General features: G+C 44.1%; 1 pseudogene; it reads right to left on the minus strand.

The window, feature by feature from the left end:
* Positions 1–1,273: 1,273 nt before the first annotated feature.
* On the minus strand, positions 1,274–2,442 carry LOC121287639 (annotated as a pseudogene).
* Between the last annotated feature and the right edge of the window lie 19,155 nt (positions 2,443–21,597).

The raw sequence follows: 21,597 nt of genomic DNA on the forward strand, positions 1-21,597 counted from the left end.
AGGTGATGCCTAAAGTGTCTTGTGAACATGTACGCCAAATCCTTCAACTCTTCCTCAGCAGTCTACTTCCAACCAGAGTTACCTGCTTTTTTTAAAAACCAAAACGTATCACCATATATTTATTGATATTGAATTCTATCTGCTATTTTTAGCTGTAATTTATTGATATATACCAGGGATATTCAGCTACACAAGACATCACAGACAAGCACAACTTGTTCAAAGCTTGTCACTGGATAGTGATTGGACAGACACCATGGCTGACATTTTTTGCTAGACATTGAGCTTTGAGACCAATGGTAGACCCCAAAAGGATACCCAACTGAGATCAGCAAACCTAGCACAGACTCATGGACCAAATCAGGCTCCATAGGCTCAATTACATGTTGTCCTTAGAGCTATTTCTTAATGAACCTTCAGGGAGCTTCATTGCCTATTACCTTCCATTGAGATTGAGCTTTTAAGTGGGATATTTAAAGGATCAGGAATGTGGTCAAGAATTACCAAAGGAGTATCTCCCTGTGCGTGGACAGCATGGTTGTCCATTTGTAACCTGTTTCTGTCCCTTCCCAATATAACCAAAGGGACCTTTACATTGTGCTGGTGCTTTCTGCTTCATGAAGCATGGGATTCACATGGTCAGCTGTGAGCCAAATAGTAAAACTGCTGCGACTTAGCAAAACCACAGCCTGGATAATTAGAACTGAAATCGCCAGAATGTTTGTTCAGAAACAATGACATTGGTTAACAGCTGCCCTCTGAAAGTAGAAATTCATCTTCCCTTTTAAATAAACAAAATTCTGAGCCGATTTTTTTTTGCTCACTAGCTTGTGAAGCAGGGCAGCAACCTGGCTGAGATCGTTTGAACTATTTTATTTGTCACTAGTTGTTAGAATTGGGGTCTGTCTGTCAGAACCCTAATTGCATCCTACACCTTATCTTTTCCTGTTAATGCCTCCAGATACCTCCGAGTACCCTCTATTGAATGTTCCTCCACCCATTTGATATTCGGAAGAAATCTGCTTCTCTGGATGCTCCATGTTTCACATTCACTACTAGAGTTGTTAGAACGTTTTGGCGGGATTAATAGCTGCAAATTGTGGAACCACTCACTGTACCTTGGTCTTGTCAAGTGTGTTATCTCCACTGTTCCATTTGGAAAAAAACATTCAAAAATAAATTGACAATTTTCAAGAATACTCACTGATATTTATTTCAGAAAATTATTTTTGAATATTAATCGGACATTTCAACGATGATCTTTTGAGTTATACGTTCATGGTAAGTGGGTTGACATGTTTATACAGGGGCTCAATATTCAATGCAGCGTAATATCATGCGGCTCTCTCCATTCTATTTGGTGCAGTCTGGTAACCTTCAGCCTCAATTGTTCCAGAGTTTTCGAGGAACTGATGTTCATCTCCTTTTCCCCAGTGTAATCTGGATCCTCTGGATAAAGTTCATCCCCAGGATATAGAATTGCGTAGCCATCAGAAGCAACTAGGCGAACTGGAAACCATTGCTCGCAGCCATCCGAAGCACGGTCTTGACTGAATCGCTGCAGATCTTGGAGATGGGGCAATCGGCAGAGTCTGCCCAGCTCATACCACTGAGGGGGAGGGATGAAGAATTGTCCTGAATTGTAACCTTCAATCAAATCAAGAAGGGACATCCAGTTGTAGAGGACAATTTCATAACCATCGAGCAGTGTGAAAGGAATCTCTTGCAAACAACAGATGAAGAACACAGTATCAAATCAATTTCCCTCCAGGTAAGTTGGGGTTAGCCAATTACTCCACTCCTTCAATGCCCAGATATTTGGTATACAGTTCAGCTCTCTGCACAGTTTTATAAAATTTGCTGTGTTTTTCTGCACAAGTGGCCTCCATTTCGCAAGTTCCTTCTGATCGTACTATGTAAATGTAATCGCCCCTTGCCCTTTCAAACATTTACCTGGGACTTTTGGCTTCACAAGTAGAATCCCTGATTCTTCAAACGTTTCCCTAATGGCACAAATACGGAAAGCTACCTCTCCATGGATTTCAGATCCTAACCTTCCCCTGTCCATTGCAAGGATTGGTGGTCTTTTGGCAGTTTGCCTGACTGTACCTAGTTCAAAGTTGGGTGGCTCGCAAAATGGCTGGAACATCTGGATCCACTCACTGAAAAAATCGGATGGGCTGATTGTACCTCCTGGGAACACCTGAGCGTGAGGCATGAAGCTGCTTTTTGCACTCCGCTGCAACATAAGCACGGTATAATCGAACACAACCATCTCCAACCATGACTGAGTCACATTTCTCTCTTGTTTAGGCACCAAAAGTGGAGGTCGACAGGTCTGTGTATTGGTGGCATTTTTATTCACAAAGCGATTTCGGACAGCAGAAGCGAAGATCACAGTAACTGCTTCCTTCCAATATTTTAAGTCCCTATTCATCTTTGCTGCAAGAAAGAATAACCTATGAATTTATTGTTTGTCGTAGCTGGAACTGTAGAGCTGTACAGCTCAACAGCAACCCCAAAGCCCTCCTGCTGAATCCAGCAACCCAGTGCCGTTGAGCTTGAACTAGCAACCCAGTACTTTGTAGACCTTGAAAATACACCAGATTTACTGGAAACGTGTGGAAAGTAGCCATCGTAATACACAAGGACACTCACCAGCCCCAGAAAAAGTGTCCCCCATCAACTATGTATACTCCAATGATCTCAGCTCCGCAAGGTTCCCCACAAACACAATCCCAAACAAGTACAAAACCAAAATACTGCAGATGCTGGAAATCTGAAATAAGAACAAAAAAAGCTGGAATAATTCAGCATGTCAGGCAATATTTGTGATGGGAAAGAGAGTTAATGTTGTAGTTTGATGAACTTACATCAGAATCCGCTCATGGACCTGGCCATAAGACAACCAATGAAAAGGGCAAAAACAGCCCATCCCTCTGCAGGTTCCTTATACACTCCCAAACACATGGATTAGGGTGACTTAACATCAAGAATGGAACAAAAATTTGCATTAGTACAAGGCCTTTAATAATAACAGAATGTCCTGAGTAAGCTTACTTTAAATGTGCCTAAAAAAGTGATTCTTCATCTTTCACTTTACATTTTCCTTTCTCTCTATATAAAGATCAATGTAAATATACCAACAACCTTAATCAATATAGCACCTTTACTATAGAAAAAACATCTAAAATGCCTCCTTTGGCAAAAGGAAGCTGAAGATGGGCATATTAGGAAGGGTGATTAAAAACTGAATCAGAGGCAGGTTTGAAGAATTTCAAAAGAGAGGAAGGTGGAAAAGCAGAGGGGTTTAGGGAGCGAATGTCAAAGCATGGGCATAGGCTCCTAAATGCACAGCCATTCATCAGCAGGTGATGGGATGTGGGGGATGTACAAAAGACCAGACTCATTGAACAGATAGTTTGTTGGGGTTGTAGAGATGGAGGAGGTTAATGAGATAGGGAGGGGCAAGGCCAATTAGGAATTTAAACACATGGATAAGAACTTTGAATTTAGGTATTAAGATATAGGGAACCAACGTAGGTCAGCAAAGATAGTGAGAATGGGTTAGCAGGACTTGTTGTGGGATAGGATATGGGCAGCAGAGTTTTGTATGAGATGGGAAAGGGATAGGAATAATGGCAATGGTGCTGAGATTATGGCAAGAGTGGTAAACAACAACTTTTATAGAAATACAATGCGCTAAGGCACTTCACAGGAGCATTATAAAGCAAAATTAGACACTGAGCCTCATAAGGGCAGATGGCCCAAAGCTTGGTCAAAGAGATAGGTTGTAAGGAGTGTCTTAAAAGAAGAAATCAAGGTGGAGATTCACAAAGGCTAAGCAATGGAATTCGTGTTCAGGGACCGGACAGCTGATAGCCCTGCCACCAATTGTGGAACAATTAAAATTGGGGACACTCAAGAGGCCAGAATTAAATATCTCAAAGGGTTATGGGGCTAGCTGGAGAAATTTCAGAGATAGGGAGAATTGAGACCATGAAGAAACTTGAAAACAAGGATGAGAATTTTAAAATCAAGGTGATGCTTGTTCGGGTGGCAATGTAGGTCAGCAAGTACAGGGGTTTAGATGAATGGGACTTGGTGGGAGTTAGAATACTGGCAGCAGAGTTTTGGAAGACTTTCCAGTTTACAGTGAGTAGAATGTTGGAGGCCAGCCAGAAGCATGTTAGAATAGTCAAGTCCAGAGGTAACAAAGACATGACAATGAGGGTTTCAGGAGCAGATGAGCTGAAACAGGGGCAGAGTTCATAGAATAATAAAATGGTTATAGCACAGAAGGAAGCCATTTGGCCCATCATGTCTGTGCCAGCTTTCTGCAAGATTAATGCAAATAATGCCACTCCCCTGTCTTTTCCCTGTAGCCCTGCAATTTTTTCCTCTTCAGATAATGATCCAAATCTCTTTTGAAAGCCACAATTGGGAATTGTCCCACACCACACCCTCAGATGGTGCATTCCAGATCCTAATGACTCGCTGTGTAAAAAAGATTGTCCTCACGTTGGCATTGCTTCCTTTGTCAATCACTTTAAATTGGTGAACTCCGATTCTCCATCCTTCCACCAATGGGAACAGTTTCTCCCCATCTACTCTTTCCTATCTATCCTTCATGGTTTTGAATACCCCTATGAAATTTACCCTTCACCTTCTCTTCTCCAAGAATAGTCCCGGTTTCTCCAATCTAAGTATATAAGTGAAATTCTTCATCCCTGGAACCATTCTCATGAATTTTTCTGCTGCCTCTCTAATGCTTTCACATCCTTCCTAAAATGTGATGTTAGAATTGGACAGAATACTCCAGTTGAGGCTGAATCAGTGTTTTATATAGGTTTATCGTAACTTCCTTGCTTTTGTACTTTATGCCCCTACCTATAAGCCCAGGATCCTGTATACTTTATTAGCCACTCTCTCAATCAGCCCTGTCATCTTCAATGATTTCAGTTAGACTGATCGTTCAGTAGTTGCTGGGGTTATCCTTACATCTTTTTGTAAACAAAGGTGTAATGTTTACAATTCTCCAGTTCTTTGGCACCACCCATTTCTAAAGAAGATTGGAAAATTAAGGCCAGTACCTCTGCAATTTTCACCCTTACTTCCTTCAGTATCCTTGGATGCATCCCATCTGGTCCTGGTGACTTATCAACTTTAGGTACAGCCAGCCTAATACCTCCTGTTCATCAATTTTTAACCCATCAAGCTTCTACCTCCTGTTTCACCATGAATTACGATGCATCTTCTGCCTTGGTAAAGATAGATGCAAAGTACTCATTTAGTACCTCAGCCATGTCCTCTGCATCAATGCAAATGTATCCTTTCAGGTCCCTAATCGGCCCCACTCCTCCTTTTATGATTTATATGTCTCTGGAAGACTTTTGTATTCATTTTTATGTTAGCTGCCAGTCTCTTCTCATACTCTATATTTGCTTCTGTTATTTTTTTCAATTCCCCTCTGAACCTTCTATATTGAACCTGATTCTCAATTGCATTATTCACCTGACCTCTGTCATATGGATCATTTTTAAGCTGCAGCTTACTCTCTATCTCTTTCATCATTCAGAAAGCTCTGGATTTGTTTACCTTACCTGTCCCCTTTGTGGTAATGTACCTTGACTATACCCAAACTATCTCCTCTTTAAAGGCAATCTGTTGTTCAGTTACAGTTTTGTCTGTGATTCTTATATTCTAATTTATATGGGCCAGATCCATTCTTACTTAATTAAGATTTGCCCTTCCCCAATTAATTATTCTTACTGTGGATTTCTCCCTGTTCTTTTCCATTGCCAACCTAAATTATACGATACAATGATCACTGTCCCCTAAATGTTCCCCTACTGACATTTGATCCACTTGGCCCACCTCATTCCCAAGAACCAGCTCCAGCAATACCTCCTTTCTCATTGGACTTGAAATGTACTGATGTAGAAAATTCTCCTGAACACACTCTAAGAACTCTTGACCCTCCCTGGTCTTACACTACTACTATCCCAGACTATATTAGGAAAATTAAAGTCCCCTAGTTATTTGTTCATCTACATCTTTCCCACTAGTTGGTGAGCAATATAATGACATTTCTATGGCTTCTTAGTTCTAGCCAAATTGATTCTTTCATTGACCCCTCTGGGATATCCTCTCTCTCCGGCACTGCAATATTCTTTTTAATCAATACTGCCAGTTCTCCTCCTTTCTTGCCTTCCCTATCTTTCCTGAGTTCTTGTTACCAAGAATATTTAGTACCCAGCCCTGCCTCTCTTTGAGCCTATTTTCTGTTTTCTTGACAACATATTTCTACATGGCTATCTGTGCCTGCAGCTTACTAACCTTATTTACCACACTCTGCACACAAATGTGCACAGTAACCCTAATTTAGACATTATTACATACTTTCTTACCATGACTTCACCTAATACCTTATTATTTCCTACTCCAGTGCTATCTGTCTCTCCCAATTCTCTGTGCACCTTGGTGTTCCTCTTGAATATTATCTTCTGGTTTCCACATCCTGACCAAGTTAGTTTAAACACTCCCTAATAGCAGTAGAAAAGAAATATGTCCCTGCCTGTTTAGGTGCAACATGTCCGCCCTGTACAGGTCCCAACTTCCCCAAAACTGATCCCAACGTAGCAGGAATTTAAAAGCCCTTCCATTTGCCTTATCTCTTCAGCCACACATCTTTCCTCTTATTTCTAAACTTACTTCCGTGTGGTACTGGGAATAATCCAGAGTTGGGTGATGTTATAAAGGTAGAAATAGGTGGTCTTAGTGCAGATACATGGCCGGAAGCTGGTCTCAGGATAAAATTACAACACCAAGACTGCAAACAATCTGGATCAGGCAGTTGCCAGGGAGAGGGGTGGAGATGATGGTGCAGGAACAGAGTTTGCAGTGGGGATGAAAAACAATGAATTCATTTTTCCCAATTCCTAATCAGAGGAGATATCTGTTCATTCCAGTACTTGGTGTCAGACTAGCATTTAACTGGAAAATTTTCAACAATGAGAAAGTTAACTCTTCAAGATACAACAACGGTAAAGCACTGATGTTTAACATTCATTGAACAGCTACATAAAGGTGTAGAACTTAATGCTAGAGCAGGTTTTTTTAAAAATACACAGGCTAATTGTATTTGGCCCAACCAAACCAATCTTATATCGTACTTCAAAATGATCTAGAAATGGTCCTTAGCGCTACTGATCCAACAATGCACACCTTCAACCACCTTACCTACAACTTCAGCCTCCCCCGCCTGAGCCTTCCAGCGCCTGCGCCACCCGCGCCACGAGCCCGTCTACGCCTGCGCGTCAAGCCCTCCCGCGCCTGTGCCGATCCGCCCCGCGTTTCATCCGTCGTTTTTTTATCACTTGGCGCGAGGCCGAAGGTAGATCAGCGTTACAGCCAATCAGCGCGTGCCGAGGTGGGCGGGGTGGAAGTGTCACTTTTTAGATGGAGCGCATTTAGTGGGATTCTCTGAAGGTAAGGAAGGTGCTGATCTGGAAGTTTTGTTATATTTTTGCAGGTAGGGACATCAAATATCTTTAGACCTCATGTTTCAACGATTCTTTGTTTAACGGTTTCTTTGTCAACAATAATAAAAATACTCTAACCTAATCTCTAATCCTAAACCTAAATCCTAAACGTTATTCCAATAATAACCTCTAATCCTAAACTCACAGCACCTCACCAAGGCTCCTTGCTTACCTGGCAGGGGAGAGACCTTTATCGCGTTTCTGCCAGGGAAAAAGCAATGGCTATAACCAGTCAAACCCCTTACCATGGGGTACCTAACACCATCCGAGTCATGGTGAAGGGCAGCGAGCAAGGAGCAGGAATGGATAGGACCTTCTTCACCAAGAGGATCCTATTCAAGCTGTGTGGTTTCGAGGCTGCGGAGAGCTACTGCCTACAGGATTTCCCCAGCGCTGGTTTCTTTGATGTGACCTTCAAGCACGTGGCAGCTTGTGTCAAACTCCTGAAGGTGATTGAGGAAAAGAAAGACCTGCCAGAAATGAAGATTCTGACGGCGGAGCTGCTCTTTGTTCTACCGTTGCATCGTGAACGGGTTGCGAAGGTACATCTGTACAACCCCTACGTCCCTGTCGCTGACGTGCTCACCTTCCTTACCAGGTACTTCGATAAGGTTGGGAGCTGCACTGAAGTTAAAGATAATTTGGGGATCTGGACATGTAAACGCCAGGTAAAGGTAACGCTCAAGACCGACGGTAAGGGAGCCGTTTTCCACCCCCCTTCCAGATTCGCTATCGGGGGAAGCCGTGGGTACCTTGTCTACGCTGGGCAACCCAAACTTTGTCGCTCATGAGGCAAGTCTGGTCATGTGGCGGCCAACTGCAGTGCTGTCCTCTGCAAGAACTGCAAAAAGGAAGGGCACCAGACAAAAGATTGTAAACAGGCTAAGTGCTGCAACCTGTGTGGCGAGGCAAGTCACCTCTACAAGACCTGCCCTAAACGTTGCCGTACTTATGCACAGGCAGCTAAAGCCAACGATGGGGAAGCAGAAGAAATGCCTCATGTCACTCCAACCACCAAGGCCCCCAGGGAGAACAACGGGACAAAGGAGGACACAGAGAGAGACAAGGTGGAGGATAAGATTGGGGCAACAGACAGCCAATCAACAGCACTGCCCCCTGAACCTCCCACTCCTCAGGAGAGCAAATCAACGGAGGAGGAGGAGGCAGCAGTGGGAAAGCAGCAGGGGGAGTGGCAGCTGGTGAAGAGAGCAAATAGGAAGAAGGGGCAAAAAAGAAACCAATCCTCTTCCCAGACAAGAGTCAAGAGGCGTCTCCTATCCGAAACAGATAACAAGAGCAGCAGCTCTTCGGACGAAGAAGTGCCAGGGCGGCGCCAACAGAAGAAGCGGCAAAACGCTAGGGAGTTGGAGGATGAGACACCCAAGCTCCAGAACATTGGAGAAAATGAGGAGACCAGCGCACCCCAACTTTGCCCACAACCTGAAGAGGCCAGTGCACCACAACCCCAGGAATCTGGGAACAGTGAGGCGCTCAGCGCACCCCAGCTCCAGGAAGCCAGGAGCAGCAACGCCCCAGAGGGGGAGAGGATTGGAGAAGCTTCTCCAACAGAGGACATTTCAAACCCCGCTCTCTGCACGGACCCCCAGATGCCACCCGAGCAGAACACCGCCAATGGGGAGGTTCAGGACGCTTTCGTCAGCCCATCCCAAGTGAAGCAATTTGAGCACACCATGGGCATGAAGGAACTCTCAGAGACAACAGGTTTAGTAAGCGACTAACTGCTTTAAAATGGGTGTAAAGATTGTATCCATAAATGTGCGTAGCATTAAATCTACTGCGCGATGTGTTGCGACCTTGGACTACCTTGCCAAGGTCAAAGCTGACCTGTTGTTTCTGCAGGAGTGTGTGGTACCGCACCTCAGCTCCTACAGGCAATGGTCACGATGGTGGTCCCATGGGCCATCGATCTGGTCGGGAGGAAACGACTCTCGTTCCTCCGGCCTGGGTATTCTGCTGCGGGGAGGCAGCTTCACCGTCTCCCAGGTTAAGGAGGTGGTGGGCGGGCGCCTCCTCGTAGCAGACGTAATGTACAAGAATGTTCCACTCCGTTTAATTAACGTCTACGCCCCGTCACAAGGGGCTGAGCGGCTGGAGGTTTTTCAGCAGCTCCCACTGCTGCTGGCGACCTCCAGACCGGTCATTCTGGGCGGTGACTTCAACTGCATCATCGATGCGGCTGGACGATCCGGCAGGGCCGACAGCAGATTGGACGCTATGTCCAGATCCCTGATGGAAACAGTAAAGGATGCCAAGCTGCACGACGTCTTCAGCAACCCTGCAGATGGAGCGCAGCGTAGATACACCTGGTCGCAGCCAGACGGGTCCGTCTGTTCCAGGATAGACTTCCTGTTTGTGTCCCGTGCATTCACAGTCAGATCCACCGATGTCAAGCCGGTGTTCTTCTCTGACCACTGCCTCCTACTGGCTGACTGTCACTTAGTGAATGACCAGAGGGTTGGCAGGGGGGTATGGAAGCTAAACGTGCAACTGCTGACCCCAGAGAACATTGAGGAGCTCAAGAGGGATTACAAAGGTTGGAGAACCATGAAACCCCACTTTGAGTCCCTGACACACTGGTGGGAAGCGATCAAGGGAAACATCAAGAGGTTTTTCATCCTCAAAGGTACCCAGAAAGCTAGAAAGGAACAGAGGGAAATGTCCCAACTCCAGGAAAACATGCAGAATCTGCTCTGGCTGCGTTCGATAGGGGTCGATATTAAGGAGGAACTCCAAGAGGTGAAGAGCCAGCAAGCCTCGCTCTTTGCCTCGGAGGTCTCCAAGATCATCTTCCGTTCCAGAGTCCACTCCGTGGAGCAGGATGAGACATGCTCACGTTTCTTCTTCCAAAAGGTACACAGAGAGAGCTCTGTGATCAGCAGCCTGAAGGAAGAAGACGGCTCAGTAAAGTCATTGCAATCTGACATTTTGAGGATTAGCAAATCCTTCTATGCCGGATTATATGACGTGAAGCCCACAGACAGCACGGCCTCCCAGTCCTTCCTGTCCTCTGTCACGGAGGTCTTAGATGACAGTACACGGGAGAGTCTGGACAAAGTGCTAACTCCTGACGAACTGACTGAGGCCCTTGAGTCCTTCGAGAAGAGTAAAACTCCCGGAAGCGACGGAGTTGTATTTGGCTCTGTGGGACTGGATCGGCCCAGACCTGCTAGAAGTGTACGAGAGTATGCTCCTGGCTGGCAGTATGTCAGAATCCATGAGGAAAGGCATTATCACCCTCATCTACAAGCACAAGGGGGAAAGGGAGGAAATTAGAAATTGGCGACCCATTTCACTGTTGAATGTGGACTATAAAATTCTGTCCAAGGTCATCGCCAATTGGGTCAAATCCGTTCTGGAATTGGTGATCCACCCTGACCAGACCTGCACTGTGCCGGGCAGGAAGATCTCTGACAGCCTCGTGCTGCTCAGGGATACGATTGCCTATGTACAGGACAGGGGTGTGGATACCTGCCTCATCAGCCTGGATCAGGAGAAGGCCTTTGACAGAATATCGCACACCTATATGGTGGATGTGCTCTCCAAAATGGGGTTTGGGGAGGGAATTCACAATTGGATCCAACTGCTCTACACTAACATCAGTAGTGCAGTCTCAATCAATGGGTGGGAATCAGATAGCTTTCCTATTAAATCTGGAGTCAGGCAGGGCTGCCCTCTCTCGCCTGTTCTTTTCGTGTGTTGCATAGAACCCTTTGCTGAGTCCATCAGGAAGGATCCGGGCATAAGAGGAGTGACGATCCCAGGTAGTGGAGGCACTCAGATCAAAGTCTCCCTGTACATGGACGATATCACCGTCTTCTGCTCGGACCTGCTGTTGATGCACAGACTTATCCACATTTGTGACCGTTTCGACCTGGCCTTGGGAGCCAAGGTAAATCGTGGGAAGAGCGAGGCCATATTCTTTGGGAACTGGGCTGACCGATCCTTTGTTCCCTTCACTGTCAGGGCTGATGGCCTGAAGGTGCTGGGGATATGGTTCGGAGGGACCAGGGCACGCGTTAGAAACTGGAAGGAGTCAGTGTCTATGGTGAAAAGGAAACTGGGCTTGTGGGAGCGACGCTCCCTCTCCATTACGGTTAAGAACCTGGTCATCAGGTGTGAGGCACTCTCGCTGTTGCTGTACGTGGCGCAGGTCTGGCCCATTCCACACTTCTGTGTGGTGGCGATCACCCGAGCCATCTTCCGCTTTATCTGGAGGTCGAAAATGGATCGTGTCCGCAGGGACACGATGTACAAGCCTCTAGATAAAGGGGGGAAAAACGTGCCCAACATCGCCCTCATACCGATGGCCACCTTTGTGTGCGGCTGCATCAAGTGGTGCGTAGACCCTCAGTACGCAAACACCAAGTGTCACTACATGCTGAGGTTCTACCTGTCCCCGGTGTTGCGAAGGATGGGTCTGGCCACGCTGCCGCGGAACGCTCCAAGTAGTTGGACTGTGCAGTACCACCTGTCCCTCGTGGGAAAATTTATGCAGAGAAACATCTTCGACCACAAGTCCATCAGGCAGTGGTCGGCACGTAACGTCTTAAAGGTCCTGAGGGAAAAGGAGAGGGTGGATCCTGTGGGATGGTTCCCTGAGCAGACTGACAAAGTCATTTGGCAGAATGCCTCATCACCAGAACTTTCCAACAAACACCAAGATGTAGCTTGGCTGGTGGTGAGAAAGGCCCTCCCTGTAAGATCCTTCCTACACGCCAGGAGTCTCACCCCCTCTGCACGTTGCCCTCGAGGTGGCTGTGGTGGGGAAGAGACCGTTGTTCACCTCCTTGTAGATTGTGTCTTTGCAAAGAAGGTCTGGAGAGAGATGCATTGGTTGCTGTCGAGGTTCATCCCGAGCAGTTCTGTGACAGAGGACTCTGTGCTCTACGGGCTGTTCCCAGGGACACACACCGAGACAAACATCAACTGCAGCTGGAGGATCATCAACTCGGTGAAAGACGCTCTTTGGTCTGCCCGAAACTTGTTGGTTTTCCAGCGCAAAGAGTTGTGCCCGACCGAGTGTTGCAGACTGGCACTTTCCAAGGTCCAGGACTACGTGCTGAGGGACACACTTAAGCTTGGGGCAGCCGCCGCAAAGGCGCAATGGGGAAGGGTCGCTGCCTAAGACCTTTCTGCCACAGTGCACTGGGGGGCTGGGAATTGTAAAGAGCCCCTCAGTCTGTACAGATTAAAATGTATGTCTGCCAATGATTGAAATATTCATTGATTTTTCTGATACACCTTGTGTTTCATGTTGTAAAAGTTGAACCGGTTTGTATTTTTGTAATGGTGATTTGAAATGTTTCGAAATGTTTTTGAAGATTTATGAATAAAGTATATTTTTGCGAAAAAAAACCTCACCAAGGCTCCTTGCCCAGCACCTTCCAAACCCACGACCACTAACATTCAGAAGGACAAGGGCTGCAGATACATGGGAAAACCACAACCTGGAGGTTCCCCTCCAAGCCATTCACCATCCTGACTTGGAAATATATCGCCGTTCCTTCACTGTCACTCGGTCAAAATCCTGAAACTCTCCCTAACAGCACTGTGGGTGTACCTACACCACATGGACTGCAGCGGTTCAAGAAGGTAGCTCACCACCACTTTCTCATGGGCAATTAGGGTTGGGCAATAGAATTGCTGACCCAGCCAGTGATGCATGAAAGAATAAAAAAACCTTATTCACGAATTTTAAATTGCGTGACCAAAATTCCCAGAAAGATTGCATTTAATTGGTACTTTTCACAAGCTCAGGATTAACCAAAGTGCTTTATAGCCAATGAAATACTTTTTGAAGTGCAGTCATTGTTTAAAAGTATGAAGCACAGCAGCTAATTATGCACAGCAAGCTCCCACAAACAGCAAAAAAAAACTAAAACAGAATTACCTGGAAAAACTCAGCAGGTCTGGCAGCATCGGCGGAGAAGAAAAGAGTTGACGTTTCGAGTCCTCATGACCCTTCAACAGAACTCGACAGCAAAAAAAAACTGCTGGAAATACTCAGCAGGTCAGGCAGCGTCTGAGGAGAGAAACAGCTAACCTTTCAGTTCGGTGGCTTTCATTGGAAATGGGGTAAGTTACTAATGCAATAGGTTTTAAGCAAGTGAAAGGCAGGAGGATGAGAAAAGAACAAAAGGGAAGGCCTGTCAGAAAACAGATGTTAAATGCCAAAAGAGTTGGTTGGGCAGAGCCAAAGGGAATGGTAATTGGGATAAGTAAATAAACAAAGGATGTGATTAGAAGAAGTGTGAATGGCAAAATGATGAACAGCTGTCGTCTAAAAGTGGGAAGAAGAGAAAAAAGAGTATAAAACAGACAAAGAAAAGGAAATAACATGGGAGTGCAGCTTATGGTCTGAAATTGTTAAATTCAAGGTTGAGTCCAAAAGGCTGTAAAGTACCTATTTGAAAGATGAGGTGCTGTTCTGCGAGCTGACATGGATTCATTGGAACACTACACGATGGCAAAAACAGAAAGGTCAGAGTGGGAGCAAGGTAGAGAATTAAAATGTTAGGCAACGGGAAGCTCAGGGCTATGCTTGTGGACAGAACGGAGGTGTTTTACAAAGTGTTCACCCACTCTGTGTTTGGTCTCCCCAGCCTAGGCCAAACCACATTCTGAGCAGCGGATATATTAGATTGAATTGAAAGAAGTTGTTTTACCTGGAAGGGGATTTTAGGACGGTGAGCAGAGACAAGGTAAAAAGACAGTTGTTGCACCTCCTGCTTTTGTATGGGAAGGGTACGGGATATTGTAGGAGGTGTTGAAGAGTGGACCAGGGTGTAATGGAGGAACAGTCCCTATAGAATGATAAAAAGGGAGGAAGGGGAAGATGTGACTGGATGATCCATTGATTACAGAGGCTGGTGGATGCAAGGTGAGGGTCGGGGGAATCCCATTATGCTTCTGGGAAGGAGGGAATGGTTGAAAGCAAAAGTACAGGCAATGGGTCACATTGTTGAGGCCCTGTTGATGACAGTGGGGTGCGAAGAATTCTCGGTTGGGGCAAAAGAAAGACATAACAGAAAGTTGCATCATTAGAACAGATATGATGGAGGCAGAGAAGCTGGGAGAATAGGATTGAGACCTTGGAGGAAGCAGGGTGTGAGGAAATATAGTCAAGGTGGGTGAGTGGGTCTTTGTGAGCTTATAATGAATATTTGTTGATAACCTATCTCCAGAAATGGAAACAGAGAAGTTGAGAAAGGGACGAGTCAGTAATGGACCATGTGAAAACGAGAGAAGAGTGGGAATTAGAATCAAAAGTGATGGCATTAGTTCAGGGTAAGTGCAAGAAACAACTCTGAAAGAATCATCAGTGTACTGGAAAGAAAGGTGAGGGAGGAGTCCGGAGTAAGGAATATTTCACATATCCAATAGAAAGACAGGCATAGCCAGGACCCGTGCCAATATCCATAACAGCACTTTTACTTGGAGGAAGTGAGTGGAGCTGAAGGAGAAGTTGTTTAATGTGAGAACAAGTTTAGCCGGGTGGAGGAGGGTGATTGTGGATAGGGGTTGGTTGGGCCTCCATTTAAGGAAGAAGTATAGAGCTCTAAAGCCATCCTGGGAGCTGTGGAGAAATTGGACATCCATAGTGAAGAGCAAATGGTTAGGGCCAGGAAATTGGAAACTCTTAAAGTGACAGAGGGCATCAGAAGATTCATGGATGTAGGTGGGGAGAGACTGGACAAGGGGAGGAAAATGTAGGGTCAGGATAGGAACAGGCTAAAACAATAGGTCTACCAAGGGACTGGGCAGCAATATGATATTGATTAGATAATCTATTTTAATGATGTTGGCTGAGGGATGAAACACTGGCTAGGACTGGGAAGAACTGTATTGCTCTCGCTTGAAACATGCCATGGACTCTTTTATTCACATGAGAGGGCAGTTTAACATTTCATCTGCAAAATGGTACCACTGATAGTGCAGTACTCCCACAGTGGTAATAACTAAACAATCTGTTTTAGTGATGTTGGTTAACTATGACCTTATAAAGTAAAATTTGACACTGAACTACATAGGGAGAGTAGGGCAGATAACGAAATGCTTCATCAAAATGGTAGGTTTTAAAGAGTATGTTAAAGAAGGAAAGTGAGGTGGAGAGGTATAGGGAGGGAATTCCAGACCTTAGGGCCCAGGCAGCTTAAGGCACGGTACCAATCGTGGAGCAAAGAAATTTGAGGATTCTCAAGAGGGGAGAATTAGAGGAATGCAGATATCTCAAAGGATTGTAGGACTGGAGGAGATTACAGAGATAGGGAGGGAAAGGGTCATAGAGAAATTTGAAAACAAGGATGAGAATTTAATTGAGCCATTGCTTATCCAGGAGCCAATATAGGTCAGTGAGCATGGGGGTAATGGGTGAATGGAACTTGGTACGAGTTAAGACATAGGCATTTTAGGATGACCTTTTGTTGATAGCTCTTTAAGATAGTAGACATAGCCATGAATTGCTATGAAGAGTATCAACGCTTTATTTAGGTATATAAAATAACAAGTAAACTTACAGTAGTTTCTGCTAGCAAAAGTGGTTTCTGCTCAAAAACTCACACCAGAGGAAAGAGAAAGCAAAGGAATTGCCTAACTTGTCACCTGTTGAGCTATATGACGAATCCCATGCCTCACGCCACACACTTACAACAATATGCATCTTGTGCTGCATCTTTCCCTTAACAAAAAGAATATACTATTTCAGAGTTCAAAAAGAAACAATCAGAGGAACTCTGAAATTCTACCCAAACAAAACACACAATCACAAGCAGGTACTATAAAAACAGTCTTTCAATTGAGGTGGAGGCTAATGATGACTTTTGGATATGAAATTAATGATTGATGTTTGACTGTCAGGCATTTCATGTGTTGCAGTTGCTTTTTTCTTTGCAGGCTGTGGACAGTACCGAGGATTGCGAGATGCCTGCGTTTCTTAAGAGTTTGCTTACAGGTGTCTCATCAGCATAGAACCATAGAAAAGTTACAGCACAGAAGGAGGCCATTCTTGTCTATGCCAGCTCGAGGACATCCAGGTGTTCTTTCTAATCCTGCCTTCCTGCACCTGGCCCATAGCCCTGCAGCTTACAGCACTTAAGGTGCAGATCCAGGTACTTTTTAAAAGAGTTTAGAGTTTCTGCCTTAAATGTGTTTAGAGCATAAATCAACTGACAGTGATTCCTGCAGTATTATGACTCTCCAACTTACAATCATAACTTCTTGGATCCACCAGAACTTCAAGTTCTGGCACTCTGCATACCAACACCACCTCCTCAAGGACAATTAGGAATGGGCAATAAATGCTGGCCTAGCCAGTGATGCCCACATCCCATGACCAAATAAAAACAAAGTTTTCTCAGAACACTGCACGTTGTAACAGAAATGAGACTGGCTACATCTGTAAAGTCACTGCCACAACAAACAGGGTACAGCCATGTAACTCATGAAGAACAGTCCCAGGCTTTGAAAGTTGTGGCTCAGTTGGTATCAGTCTTGCCTCTGACTCTGAAGGTTGTGGGTTCAAAACCCACTCCAAAATCTTGGCTGATACTCCAGTACAGTACTTGAGGGCATATTGCAATGTTGAAAGTTTCCGTTTTTCAGATGAGATGCTAATCTGAGGTCCCACCTTCCCTCTCAGGTGGACTTAAAGGATCTTATATCACTATTTTGAAGAAGATCGAGTGAGTTATCCCTGATGTCCTGGCCAATATTTATTCCTCAATCGACATCACAAGCAAAAACAGATTATCTGGTCAACTATCAAATTACTGTTTGTGGGAGCTTGCTGTACCCAAATTGGCTGACATGTTTCTATATTATGACAATGACTGCACTTCAAAAGTACTTTATTGTCTGTAAAGCACTTTAGAACGCCCTGAGGCTGTGAAAAATGCAATATAAATTGAAGTCTTTTCACTGAACTGAATAATGGTTGCAACATGATTATGTTGTCAGTGTGAAGCTCCAACTGGAAGTAAATTGTGATGATCAGTTTCTTCCAGCTCACGTGTTAAGTCACAGGCATTAATGTCTGGGAGGTATTCTCTGCTTTATGATTACCTGATAGAATCAGCTTTTCCCATGTCTTAAAAATAACTTTGAGACAAAACCTTTGGAGTCTTAACAACATTCTTTAAAGTCTCTTAGGAGCACTGTTTAGTGGCTGGCCAACTACTTACTCTAACCATCGATGATCTGATTCAATATTAACCATATTCCACACAAAATTGTAAGCTTCAAATTAATCATGAATATAATCACAATTCTTGCTTTACCTGTGTGTATCTTGGCTCTGCTGTTGTTAAAGCCCCTGACACATACACGACTGACTGAGATGAGCTTCCAATCTCATATTGGTGCCATCACTAAGAAAGCCTATTTCCAGCTCCATAATATTGCCCGACTTCGCCCCATCTCAGCTCATGTGCTGCTAAAACACTCATTCATGCTTTTATTACAATTATTCCAGTGCACTCCTGTCTAGTCTTCCACATTCTACCTCTTTAAATTTGAGGTAATCCACAACTTTGCTTCCCATGTCATTACCCCTACCAAATCCTGTTCCCCTATCACCCTATGTTTGTTGACATACATTGGCTGCTACTCAAGCAATGTCTGAAGGGCCAAATGGCCTACTCCAGCTCATTTTTCTTAATTTCTTTAAAATTCTTATCCTTGGTATACAGTACTCCAGATATCCAGTTGGTGAAGGAAGAATCCAAAGCCAGCCTTTACTTGGAATAGATTTATTCACAGAGTGAAATGTTACAGGTATGAATTGCCTGACGCCACTCAACTACTTTGTCAGTAAATATCTCTTTATATGTGCTCAAGCAACCATCCAATAAAAGCCTTCCACCTATATGTATTTAATTTTAATTGATACAATTACCACCGTTGTTTTCAGAGCACCCCATAATCTTATTCCTCCCGAGCTCTGTAATCTCCTCCAGCCTCACAATCCTCTGAGTTTTCTGCAATCCTCTAATTCTGGCCTCTTGTGCATTTCCAATTATAATTGGTGTACTATTGATAGCCATGACTTCAGTTGCCTAGGCCCCAAGCTCTTGAATTCCCTTCCTACACCTCTGCATCGCTTTCTTCCTTTAAGACAGTCCTTAACACCTCCATCTGACCAAAATTTTGGTCATCTCACCAAATACCTCTTTATGTGGCTCAGTGTCATACTTTGTTTTATAATGCTCCTGTGAACCTCCTGGGTCGTTTCATTACTTTGAAGGCACAATATCAGTACAATCCATGTAAAGACCAATAACTTTTTAAAAAATATATGAATTTCCCAATGACTTATGCAAAGAACCGCATGACAAGAGTTCACATTTTAAGATTTTTATTGGAACAAACAAATTAAAATCAACATTGACTGAACCTTACTTAGTAGGCAACTAATACACTAAGCTACAGAAAAGATATTCGCTAGTAACGTCTTAATACAATGAAAACCCCACACCCCGTTTATACATTATACCATACTCTCTATAGAGATGTATTCTTGTGATTAAAGTCTTAAGCTCCTCCCAGCTCTCAACAGGATCTCTTTTCCCTGCTTCACCAGGATTAACCTTCCAGTATTGTTTTAAACAGTCTCCTTCACTCAACCCTTTCTGCATAATCAAATGGATTTCCCGTTGCAAGGTACCCTCTGGAGATTCCGTGATACGTAACTCTTCATGATCCTTGTTTCCTCGAACCGTGGTTCCATCCTTATCAGCATTCTACTTGGCGATTAACCCAAAAACAGTCCTTTCTTCTGCCTAGTGTAGCAGCACCATCTTCCTCAAAACTCTCAGCTTGACTGACTCTGTGAGTCTGGGCAGCAGTAAGGACACCTGCCTCCTCCTTTGTGTCCAGATGTGAAAATTTGCACCTGACTTTGAATAAGTTTCAATTTGAGTTTCTATCTCCACAATAAGCAGGTCACATGGGTTTGTTTCTGGGCAGACTCAGTATGAGGTCACATGGGCTTGTCGCCGAGCAGACTCAGTATGAAATCACATGGGCTTGCCTTTGGGCATATCCCCCATGTGAGGTCCCATTCCCCTTCCAAACTACTTCATTTTACCTTGAATCAAGGGAGACAGTTTGAAACATAACCATCATATAACATCCAGCGGTTGTAACAGTATAAATGTAAGTTGTTGCTGTTGTTGTTATCACTTAAAGTCACTTGTACAGATCATGGGACATGTTGGACTTGATCTATTGCCTTGTCAAAACTGATACCCTATCAGTGAATATCCAAGGATGTTTCAGTATTAAGATTTCCATGGTTAGCAGCTTGTAGACATTGATTGCATATATTATCACTCTAGTAGATGGCATTCCAGTAATATAATAATTTTCTTTGTACTTAACAATGTTCATGCTCAGGCAGGCCTTCCTATTCAGTGAAGCTGTGGTTTTGACTAGCCAACAGTCCAGTTTACAATTATTCTCACCCCTTTGGCCCAGAATTCATACTTGTCCTCTAACAGGGTGACTTGTCCCAACATAAGCTATAATCATTGTTTTTAAATGAAACTCTGTCTACCTGTGTCAGTTTGAAATCTTGGGTGGTCACCAGACTCCAGCATGTGCAACACACTTCGAATCATCCAAACCAATAGCCCTGAACTCATTGGTGACAAGTATTTCTTTTGTCCTTGGTTCTTTATCTATTGCTGTAGCTGTCTGTTTGTGTGCAGATGATTCTTTTCCATGGCATTGTACTGCAAAATGATTGCTCCTATCACACTTACTACACACCTTCCCAAAGGCTGTTTTTCCCCCACATTTCCTGGACTCACGAGCCTTTGGGTATCTGTAGCATTGTCCCAAAGCTTGGCTTTGTCTTGCTTAGGGGTTTCCTTGACTTTATACACTGCGTTTACATCATATTCCTTCTAAGGATGACTAAGGTACCATCATGTTTTCAGCCACACAGCAAATCTCCTCCGTCTTTGCCAAAGTTGGATTAGCCTCTCAAAGCAGTCTCCCTTGCACTCTAGAAATTGTAATTCCAAACATGAGTTGATCTCTATATATTGATGAACTTGCACCCTTTGTCAAGTTTTCGCAGTGCCTTACAATATTGGACATAAGTTTCATCAGCATCCTGCTATTTTCTGTTGAGTTTATATCTTTCAAAAGAAATATTCTTGGGCAGTTTGCAGTACTAAGCAAACATTGCCAGTATCAGGGCTATCTTGTCATTGTCTCCTTCCACAGCCTAGCCAGTCCACATGGTGTAGACTTCATGACCTCCAGCCCAATTACTGTGAGAAGTGTGATGCATACCCTTGTTCTGGCTTCTGGTAAAGCTCTATTGCTAAGGAGTAGTGTTCGCAAACACATGCAAATCTCTTCCACTACTCTGCAACATTTGCATGGTGGATATTAAGAGCATGAGGTGGTGGTAGAGCACTTCCCAACAACGACATTCAGAAGCTTTTAGTCTTAATTTAACTTTAAAAAGCATGCCAGTTACCAAGATGTCCACCAAAATTAGTAGCAGTTGCTTCAATTGCTATCACCACCATCACCAAGTGTCGATACCTCTTGAGCATAGCCATGATTTTTTATAAAGAGTACCAAAGTTTTATTTAAATATTTAAAATACTAAGTAAACTCATAGTAGTTACCAGGAGCTATGTGTTTGCTGCTTACCAAGTCATGCCAGAGAACAAGAGAGAAAACAAAGGAATTACCTGGCTCATCATCTGATGTGTTGTATGATGAATTCCATGACACAGATGTTGTATATTTCAAACCAACATTTTTTCTTATTCGTTATGGGATATGGGCATGGCTGGCTAGACCAGCCCATCCCCTAATTGCCCCTTGAGAAGGTGGTGGTGAGCTGCCTTCTTGAATTACTGTAGTTCATGCCAGCTACCAAGATGTCCACCAAAATTAGTGGAAGTTGCTTCAATGGGTATCACCACCATCATCAAGTGTTGATACCTCTTGGGTGTAACCATGATTTGTTCTAAAATGTGACAATGTTTTATTTAGATACTTAAAATAATAAGTA

Source organism: Carcharodon carcharias, chromosome 14 (assembly GCF_017639515.1).
Source record: "Carcharodon carcharias isolate sCarCar2 chromosome 14, sCarCar2.pri, whole genome shotgun sequence".
In the NCBI taxonomy this organism is placed as follows: Eukaryota; Metazoa; Chordata; class Chondrichthyes; order Lamniformes; family Lamnidae; genus Carcharodon; species Carcharodon carcharias.